The following is an 11,730-nucleotide window of genomic DNA, read 5'->3' on the forward strand; positions in this document are numbered from 1 at the left end:
TAAACCTCTTAATAAAAATAATATATAATAATACAAATGTAATATAATAAAAAATAGAAATTGGTGGTTAGAAGCTACATATAAATAAATATTTAGTCATTTATTATTTATTTATCAATTGCAGCACTGTAAGTAGTTTTATTATTATTATTATTATTATTATTATTATTATTATTATTATTATTATTATTATATGGGGCCAAGCACTAAAGTCTATGTAACCCATAAATTGATCTGGTAATGAGTTTTGAAGTTTGCTGGATTGTTTTTAAAGAGTTAAAGGAATTTTCTGCCAAAATTTGGGCCAAGTGCTGCAAACGCTCTAGCGCCACCATCAGGTCATAAGCGAGTCCAATACATACATCATACATTTTGAAACGATGTGCCGTAAATGTATGTAAAACATTTAAATACTAAAAGCACTCCTGCATCACAACAGATTTTCTGTTGAAGATTCTCAATACAATTTAAGAAGCCATTCTAACGGCTAAAGACTGAAACCTGATATTAGCATAAACCGATTAGCTATAATGTTACCTGAACAGTTAGACTGCAAAAGTGTTCAATATTAAGTAGAAATAAAAAATATAGCAATATCTACATGGATCAGGATTCCCACCTGTATGAGCTTAAACAGAAAACACAAAAGCATTGGCGTTTCCAGAAATCGAAACAGATTCTGCACAGGAGCAACCACTCACTAAAGGTTTGGATGAGAGCTAAAGTTTGTGAAAAAAAAACCCTATGATAAATTATTACAGCCCTGGGAACCAGTACTTCCAGTTAATAATATATTAACCAGTACATATTTGTCGATTTCACTGTTGATTTCAGGATTAGATGGTAGATGGTTTGAGGTGGAGGTGCACCTGCTGAGGTTATGTATAAACATCTGTGATGAGAAGACTGGGTAAAACATTAAACAACATGCTTTTGCTTTAGGAAATACGTGTTTGTCTTCTGGTGGACGAGTTCCAAGTTCTAAAGTCCAAATTAAAACCACAAGAACTTGGACTGGTTTAGTGGAAAAGCAGAACCATTATCAGATCACGCCGTCTTCCTGGTTGCTTCATTAAACATCAGTCGAAAGATCAATCTTGTCATCAGTGCCTCTATCCAGTCTGCTCACACAGGTTCTACTTTCTATCTTTGCTTGTAGTGGAACCTCACAGGATGGTGAGAGTATCTCACGCCAATGAGAAATCTAACATTCCACATCCTGTAGTGCCAAAGTCACTTCCTGTTCTGCCTTTCTGTCTGCGCCACTGTCTGGCTCGGAAAACTTCATCAGGGATTTCTAACATTACATTTAACGAGGAGAACTAAACCTGGTCCAGCATGACACAAAGTGTACTGAACTATGATCTGCTTTCCAGATCTTGAGCTCACCTATGGGATGATTGCGAACACCACCCCAGAACTCCTCCTTTGTTGTGTATTTGTTGTTGTTTTTTCACTGTGATGATGTTGGAGATTTGGAAGTGTGATCGTGTGATTATGTTCTTTGGAGGTTTTGTAGCAGAAACGCTGCTTTAGGAAGGAAAGTGTGTGAGCGATGTGAGCTGCTGGTTCTAATAGAGGACAGTTTGAGGAACAGGTGGCTGCTCGGGTATGTGGGATCAGTGGAATCTTCTCGTCAAGCAGATCCTTGATCGGGTCGCTCTCGGTCACCGAGGCTCTCGCGGGTTTCGGACGCGTCTCCGTCTTTAACGCACTTCTGATGATGTTCTAATTAGGAAGCTGAGATTTGGACTAAACGTGAGTGTGGAGCTGCAGAAGAGCTCTGAATTAAGCAGGAAGTGACATCAGAACATTGTTCTCCTCGCTTGCAGTTTGTACCCCTGCACCTCGTTTTTAATTAGCGAGAGTAGCCAAATATTTGTGAACAGATGCACCGGGAATATTAAATAACACACACACTCGAGCAGGCCAAATTAAGTGTTTTTTCTTTCTCAGTCTATTTTTTTACCATTAAGTAGTTTTTCCTCATTTTTTTCTGGAGAGAACAATAAACAAAAGTGCACCAGAGACAGAAGTGTGCTTGGCTGGGCTTTGTTTTTTCAGGGGAAGTGACAGAGTCGTGGTAAATTCATTAAGGTACAGTAAATAACCCCGGCGAATGGAGCGCGAGGCTGGAAATGCACTGTATCAATCACAGCTGGCCTCATTATAATCAGGAACATTTACAAAGCACACGGAATAAAGATCGCTCCGAGAACTGCTGACACAGGACCAGGGGAGGGGGAGAAGAAGAAGAGAAATTAGCATAATCACCACGTTCAGGGGAAAAATATATAAGCGCGGGGGGGGGGGGGGGGTGAAGGGGAGCACCTAATGAGGCATCTACTTTTATAAATGTAGATTTTTATAGCTTGTATCAGACTTTTTGGCACTTCTGAGTCCAATAACAAAGAAATCACATTTACTAGCTTTTATCCGATCAGGTAGTCTGAGTGTTTAGCTAATCTGAACGTTCGTCTGATTTGAGTGTTAGGCTAATCTGAGCATTCAGGTAGTCTGAGTGTTTGGCTAGTCTAAGTGTTCAGATAGTTAGATTTTTTGGCTAATCCTAGTGTTTGGCTAGTTTAAATATTTGTCTAGTGTGAGTGTTTGGCTAGTTTAAGCATATGGCTAATCTGAGTGTCTGGATATTCCAAGTGTTTGTCTAGTCTGGATATTCGGCTAGTCTGAGCATTCATCTTGTGTAAATGTTTGGCTAGTGTAAGCATTCAGATAGTCTGTGTTTGGCTAATCTAAGTGTTCGGCTAGTCAGAGGGTTCATATAGTTTAAATGTTTGGCTAGTCTGAGTGTTTAGCTGGTCTAAGTGTTTAGCTAGTCTGAGTTTTTGGCTAGTCTGAGCATTTAGCTAGTCTAAACACATGGCTCCTCTGAGTGTCTGGCTAACCCCAGTGTGTGTCTAGTCTGGATATTCGGCTAGTCTGAGCATTCATCTTGTGTAAATGTTTGGCTAGTGTAAGCATTCAGATAGTCTGTGTTTGGCTAATCTAAGTGTTCGGCTAGTCAGAGGGTTCATATAGTTTAAATGTTTGGCTAGTCTGAGTGTTTGGCTGGTCTAAGTGTTTAGCTAGTCTGAGTTTTTGGCTAGTCTGAGCATTTAGCTAGTCTAAACACATGGCTCCTCTGAGTGTCTGGCTAACCCCAGTGTGTGTCTAGTCTGGATATTCGGCTAGTCTGAGTGTTTAGCGAGTTTAAGTCTCTGCCTGGTCTGAGCATTCAGATAGTCTGAGTGTCCGACTAATCTACGTGTTTGGCTAGTCTGAGTCTTTGGCTAACTTGAGTGTTTGGCTAGCATGAGTGTCTGGCTAGTCTAATTGTCTGGCTAGTCTGAGTGTTTGGCTTGTCTTAATAGTGTCTATTCTGCATATTCGGCTAGTATAAGCATATGGCTAGTCTCTTCAGAGAATCTGAGTGTTTGTTTGGTCTAAGTGTTTATCTAATCAGAGAATCCGGCTTGTCTGAGAGTTCGGTTAGTGTTTGGCTAGTCTGGATATGTGTGTGTGTGTGTGTGTGTGTGTGTGTGTGTGTGTGTGTGTGATAGAGAGAGGACTGATAGTGCTGGATCAATTTGCCAAATGAAAGTGAAAGAGAGTACAAATCTATTTTTTTTGGGTGCTGGTCTTCTCAGTTCCAGGATCACCAGCAGAGGTCAGTGTTTAATAGAGACAACATTCATTTCGACCAGGAGCGGCACACTTGGCTGGATGCAAGTAGATGCAAAGCTTAATTAATTTTTTTAAATAAAAGATAGAAAACACCTAAAATACCACTTTATACACCTGGAAATAATGTTACTATAGAAACAGACTAAAACTAATGCATTAATATGAACCTTTTTTTCTGTGGAATCAGTGGAACTGTCAAAACTGCTGACCAATCAGATTTGAGTTTGAAGTACCTGATATAAAGTGTCTGGTGTAATAATAAACCTTTGTGCTGTATTTAATTATGCTACTAATTTATGTAGCTCTTTAGTGTGGTATACATTATGTACACTCCCAGTGTCCCAGTGGAAATCATGCCCAGATTCTCAGTTACAAAGACATCAAAATACATCCATCAAGAACGCATTTAGAATGGATTCCATGCAATCTGGAAATTGTAGCGTTCTGGACCAAGCCCATTAAATGAAAACCAGGCAAGCTGAGGTCAAAGCCAGAAAGGGGCAGAATTCAGGAAGGAATTCACGAGCAATACTTCACAAAAATGCAGAGAAGAATGAAGGCTGGAGACATAAATAATTACTAATTTGGAAGAGATTTGATCAGAAAGCAGGGAGAATCCTGGCAGGGCTTCAAGTTCTCTCTGAGTGTTTATATGGAAACCAAGAGCAAGAGCAGCTGATGACATTTTCTTTTAACACTTAAGTTTTTTTCTGTACCCGGATATAACACTCATTATTCAAATGAACTCTGAACTTTCAGAAACGCTCCGGTGTGCTGTATGACACAAAAACATGGAATCAAATGTTCTCAAAAATCCTGTAGCCACGCCTTCATGTTTAAACTATAGATTTTTGACATATATACAATATAATCATTGACGACTTGTTCAGTTGAGGCCTCTATGGAATGGCAGAAAGCCATGTGTGTGTGTGTGTGTGTGTGTGTGTGTGTGTGTGTGTGTGTGTGTACATGCCAGATGTGCTGTGGGGTTCTGACAGACGTATTTTTAGGTCTCAGAAATTAAGCTCACGAGGAGTAAACTTCTGTATTTACCTTTCCTGAAGTATAGGAAATAGATGGTGAGCAAAAAGGCCACAACTGTGATTCAGACACACACACACACACACACACACACATTCCTCCACTAATATTACAGTCATGGTGTCGAGAACATAAACTTCTCTTTGTTAATAACTGGAACTGTTTCTGGGAGCGTCCTAGGTTCTTCCGCCCTGATGGCCTGCACCCCAGCAGAGTTGGAGCAGCAGTGCTATCAGATAACATCTCTAGGATACTACACACCATCTGACTGGTAAGACATCAAGAAATCTTCAACTATAAGAACACGCATACTACAGACCAAATAGTTACAAGTTCACACACAGCCCAGTTTATAGAAACCGTATCTATTCCTCGTGTAGTAAAACCAAGAATTACATACACAAGATCCAGAAATAATCTTATTGCAGTTAAAACTGAAAAATGCCAGATAAACAAACACAACAAAGTTCTAAAGTTCGGTCTTTTAAACATTAGATCACTTGCACCCAAAGCACTGATTGTAAATGAGATGATCACAGAGAATAATCTCTCAGCACTCTGTCTCACTGAGACCTGGATTAAACCAGGTGATTATATGGGTCTAAACGAGTCGACACCGTCAGGATATGTTTATAAGCATGAGCCCCGTCAGACTGGTCGTGGGGGGGGTGTAGGAACCATTTATAGTGCTTCTCTTAATGTTAGTCAGAGATTAGGATTCAGCTTTAAATCATTTGAAGTGCTCGTTCTTAAAATTGCACTTTCAGAGATGCATAGAAAACTCGCTCTGGTCACCGAGTACAGACCCCCAGGACCCTACGCTGATTTTCTTCATGAGTTTGCTTGTTTTCTCTCAGACCTCCTGATCAGCTTTGATAAAGTGCTGCTTGTAGGAGATTTTAATATTCATGTAGATGATGCAAACGATGCCCTAGGATTATCATTTGTCGATTTACTAAACTCTTTTGGAGTTAAACAAAACGTCACCAGACCAACCCACCGTTTTAACCACACACTAGACTTAATAATATCCCACGGAGCAGACGTCACTGATATAGATATTTTACCCCAGAGTGATGACATCACAGACCATTATCTCCTACTGTACACACTACCGGTAGAGCAGATTAACCGTGTTTCACCACGGTATCGACCTGGTAGGACTATTATTCCAACCACTAAGGACAGATTCATAAATAACCTGCCTGATTTATCTCAGTTTCACATTAAACCCATAAATGCTGATCATCTTGATGAGATGGCGAACAACATAGACCTTATCCTCACTAGCACTTTAGACACTGTTGCCCCCATCCGGTTAAAAAAGGTTCGAGAACAAGCACCTGCACCTTGGTATAATAGTCATACGCATGCCCTAAAGAGAACAGCACGTAATCTGGAGAGAAAATGGAGGAAAACTAAATTGGAGGTATTTAGAATTGCGTATAAAGACAGTATGCTTAGCTACAGACAGGCGCTAAAAGCTGCTAGAGCTAAACACCTGAGCAAACTCATAGAAAATAACAAAAACAATCCCAGGTTCCTTTTCAGTACAGTCGCTAAATTAACAACAAATCAGGGATCTGAAAAATGTGTTCCATCACAGTTTAGTAGTGACGACTTTATGAATTTCTTCACTGAAAAAATAGATAACATTCGAAAAACAATTGTGGCAGTTCAACCTCTGACAGCATCTCCTGACACAATCGTACTTACAACCCCACAACTACACTGTTTTACATGTATAGGACAGGAAGAGCTGTATGATGCTATTATGAAAGCTAAATCAACAACATGTCAGTTAGATCCAATTCCCACTAAACTACTGAAGGAAGTGTTATATACAGCTGGTGAGCCTCTTTTAAATATTATTAACTCCTCACTATCGTTAGGTCATGTCCCTAAATCCCTCAAGTTAGCAGTTATTAAGCCCCTCATTAAAAAACCTAATCTGGATCCAAACACACTATCGAATTACAGACCAATTTCAAATCTCCCATTTATGTCTAAGATTTTAGAAAAGATTGTCGCTGCCCAGCTATGTAACCACTTGCAGGAGAACAATATCTTTGAAGAGTTTCAGTCAGGTTTTAGGCCCCATCATAGCACAGAAACTGCTCTAGTTAAAATCACTAACGACCTGTTTTTAGCTTCAGACCAAGGCTACATCTCCCTATTAGTTTTACTAGATCTTAGTGCTGCGTTCGACACTATAGATCATGATCTTCTCCTCGATCGCTTACAGAATTACATCGGTATTCAGGGACAGGCATTAAGCTGGTTTAAATCCTACCTGTCCAATCGTTACCATTTTGTATATTTAAATGGAGAGCTATCCAGGATAATGCTAGTAAATTATGGCGTGCCACAAGGGTCAGTTCTGGGACCCCTGCTTTTTACAATATACATGCTTCCATTAGGAAATATTATTAGAAGGCATGGAATTAGCTTCCATTGTTATGCTGATGATACCCAGCTATATATTTCATCCAAACCAGGCGATACAGCTCAATTAGCTCGCATAACTGAGTGTGTTGAAGAAATAAGAGATTGGATGACCCATAACTTTCTGCTATTAAATTCTGATAAAACGGAGATTTTGCTCATCGGCCCAAAAAATAGTACACAGAAGCTCCAGCATCTCAGCCTGCATTTAGACGGTTGTTCTGTAACTACTAGTTCAACGGTAAAAGACCTGGGAGTTATTTTAGACAGCAACTTATCTTTTAAAAATCACATCAATCAAGTTACAAAAACAGCCTTCTTTCACCTTAGAAATATTTCTAAGCTAAGAAATATGTTATCTATATCTGATGCAGAGAAGCTTGTCCATGCGTTTATGACCTCTAGAATAGACTACTGTAATGCATTACTAGGTGGATGTCCTGCATCATTAATAAACAAGCTTCAGTTAGTTCAGAATGCAGCAGCAAGAGTTCTTACTAGGTCAAGAAAATACGATCATATAACCCCAATCTTATCGTCCCTACATTGGCTTCCTATTAAGTTTCGAATAGACTACAAACTACTGCTACTCACTTATAAAGCACTAAATGGTTTGGCTCCCATGTATCTATCCAGTCTCTTAACACGCTACAATCCGTCACGCTCCCTGAGATCTCAAAACTCTGGGCTTCTAGTAGTTCCTAGAATAGCAAAGTCCACTAAAGGCGGTAGAGCATTTTCACATTTAGCTCCTAAACTCTGGAATAGTCTTCCTGACAGTGTTCGGGGTTCAGATACACTCTCCCAGTTTAAGTGCAGATTAAAAACATATCTTTTTAGCAAAGCCTACACATAACACACATCACACACATCACATCACAACCTTGTGCTCCAGAACATCTGATCACATGCACATTATCAACTTGTGCTGTTAATATCATGAACCGCAGCTACGCTAATTCCTCTCCACTGCTTCTCTTTCTCTCCCCATCCCGAGGCATCCTGAGGTTTGGCCAGCTCCAGTCACGTCCCACCTCGTGAAGATTATGGACCTATGGATGATCATGGAGAAGTAGATGCCGAGTGTTTAAAGGCCCTGGCATGGAGAAGCTGATGCTGGATCTATGATGATCACAAATTGTTCTGTATTGTTGAAAGATTTATGACCAAACTTTTGATGTCACCCATATGAGGATGGGTTCCCCTTTGAGTCTGGTTCCTCTCAAGGTTTCTTCCTCATATCATCTAAGGGAGTTTTTCCTTGCCACTGTCGCCACGGCTGCTCATCAGGGACAAACGCACACCATTCACCTTCACTGTTGTTTTCTGTAAAGCTGCTTTGAGACAATGTCTGTTGTGAAAAGCGCTATACAAATAAACTTGACTTGACTTGACTTAATATTCATTCTCAGCAGTGGCAAGTAAAATTTATGCAACAAACACACACACACACACACACACACACACACACACACACACACACACACACACACACACACACACACACAGTGCCAGATATGCCAAATCGCCCAGAGAATGCAAACTTTATTTTGGATGGTGTGTGGAGGCCAAGCTGCTCGTTGCTGATCTGTGTGTGCAGGACTTGCATGTTTGCATGGATGATGTTTTGTGTGTCTGTGTGTGTGTGTGAAGTTATATTTCAGAAATGAAGAATTTGTGCTCTAGCCCCCTCAGAGCTCTTGTGGGATAAATATTGATGCTTTGGAAGCAGATGGCTAATAGAATGATCCACAACCAATTACCAGCCGATCCTGAAGTTCTGCTGATGTTCTCCTGAGGCATGGAACATTTTGTACCCAACTGTTTTGTTTTTGTTTGCAAACAGTATGCTGATTTTGTATGGGTACATAATGTTTGCATTTCAGATTCCACTATACAGATTTATTCAAAAAGAATGAACCGATTTCATTACGCAATATTTTATTTAGGAAAAGTAATAAAAACTCCATGTCATTCTCCCAATGAGCAGAGAAGAGCTTGAGATTATTTAACAAAATTCATTTGGTCACTGACTCATTCCATGACTGTTTAAAACCTGAAGCGATCGGTCATGATATCGGTTTATTCTTTAGAATAACCCTGTATATATATATATTATGGATGTGTATCTCTATAATTGAGGAGGATGCAATTCGTATCTCAGTGCATAACCAATGATACGGTACATTAAAGAACCAGATGATGCCAATGTGATGTGATCTGATTCCCCCATTACGATGCTCTGCAATTTAATATCATACAGAAAATTCACTTTAATTTCTTTGGTTCAGACAGACATCAAATCATCGAATTATTTAGGAGCCTTCTGACTTCTAACTCATGTCTCTTTCACACACGCCTTTTTAGTGGAAAAAAGATTAAATAAAACCAGACGTTCTTTTCCTGTTGTGTCTGCAGGAAGTTACAGCTCTGCCTCTGCCATGTTAATCTGTATTCTACGTGACTCTCAGGACACGCCTCCGTCTCTGTAGTGTTGCGATACGTCGTGTTCACGTAGCAGCGGCGGTGCTGAGAACGTGCTCGAATATTAGTCACAAATTATTGGTCACTTTCTATATAATAAAAAGTGTTGCGCATTTTCTAATAACTAATAGAAATAAATCGTTTTCTACAGACGCAAATATGTTAAAAACGATGCATCACGAGACAAATGCAAACATCTTGTATCCCAAGCACACATTTTAAAATCCAGTCTCCAGTTTAACACTTTCAGTCAAAGGGAAGGAAAGTTTTCCTAGACGTGTTTCTGCTCCGTGCAGTGTGTGTGTGTCCTGATACTCGACTCGACGGTGTGTGAGATATGATGACTATCTGGGGTGAAGGTGAGGGTTAGGTTTCAGGTCAGTCTGCGAGTGTGTTCTGTGAAACACTAGGATTACTGTCGGGTGTGGAATGTGAAAGAGTCGAGGTGTTACTGTTAGTGACGTAAATCAGGAGGAAAAAAAACACGTCTTGTCACAATCTGTAGATTTGCAGACATGTAGATTCTCTTGAGGTCTGGGAACCACACACACACACACACACACACACCTGTACAAATTGCACTTTTCCGAATCTAGAAAGTGTAAACTATTAGTGTTTTAATTGTTATTTTTTATCCATTTATTGTTACTTCATGATACTTTGATGTTGAGGGTTTGCCCTCCTGTTCACACAGCTATAAACTCTACTCATTTTTTGTTTACTAAACAGAAATAAATGAAGAAAAAAAAAGTGAGAAGTTTTCCTATGAAGATGTTCACAAGCGGTTTAAACTGGAGACTCCCTCCAAATCAAGAATTCTACTCGTTAATTAATAGTAAGGCTTGTGCATTAGGGTTGCCAGTCCCAAGCCCGGGTTGCGTTAGGAAGGGCATCCAGCGTAAAAACGTGCCAAATCAAACATGCGGATGGTCCACTGTGGCGCCCCCTAATGGGAGAAGCCAAAAGAAAGTTAATTAACAGTAAGAGGTTCTATTCAGCCTGGACCCTTCACATGTCCTGGAACCCCGGCGTATTTCTGAATCAGTCCTCGTTCAACCTCAGTGACGCAGAGACACACACACATGAGCCGTTAGAAAAATGGAGATCATGTAGAAACTGAGTCATTGAGGCAAGTCATCTTCTCTGTGTGCCCTCGGAAACCCAGTTTCTTCCACCATGATGTCAGATGGACATGAATGAAAAGAAAGAAAAGTGAATGAGGAGAGAGAGAGAGAGAGAGAGAGAGAGAGAGAGAGAGAGAGAGAGAGAGAGAGAGAGAGAGAGAGAGGGAATGGAAAGGAAAAAAGGTAAACAGACTCCCCTTTCCTAGAGTGAGATCATCAGCATCATCATCATCATCATCATCATATTTGCCGGCGTAAATCATTACAGCACACGTTACCAAGACCACAGACTGTTTGTTGCAGAAATTACGCTCTACAGCGGAAAATCAAAAACACAGAGCAGCTTTTACTCCGTGTTCTGTCAGTGCTGATTCAGAGCGAGACTCAGAACCACCTAAATGGTACAAAAGAGCATTCATCTCTTATTCCACACAAATCTCTCGCTTTATTCTCAGAATATTTCGTAGGTTTTTCCTATTTTACAATCCTGAGATTTTCTCTAGATTCCAGCTATATCAGGAAGGTTTTGAGGAAGGAGGCGATGGAGGTATTCATGTACGAGGTGGTATGAAAAAGTTCGGACACTCGCTCTGTTCCACACTTCTACTTTTTCACACGATCACCTTCAATAGTCTTCTTGCACAGTAATACATCTCCCTGCGTTCTTCTCTAACGTGTCCTGGAAGTCTTCTTTTTGCGCCGGATCTCCGCAACGGTGTCAAAACAGTTGTGAGATCTTCATCTTCAGGAAAAGGCTGAAGTGAAAGTTCAGGAGCCAAATCTGGAGAGTAGTGTTGGTGCGGAAGTGAGATCGTGTGGATTTTTCTCTGACGATCATCATGCACGAGTTGCCGAACAGTTTTGACATTTTCAGGGGTTGAGCTCATTGAAGGTCGTCCTGATCTCTCATTATCTTCCAGCGATGTTCTTCTGCTCTTGAAGTGCGTGTGCT

Source organism: Silurus aristotelis, assembly GCF_946808225.1.
Source record: "Silurus aristotelis genome assembly, chromosome: 29".
In the NCBI taxonomy this organism is placed as follows: domain Eukaryota; kingdom Metazoa; phylum Chordata; class Actinopteri; order Siluriformes; family Siluridae; genus Silurus; species Silurus aristotelis.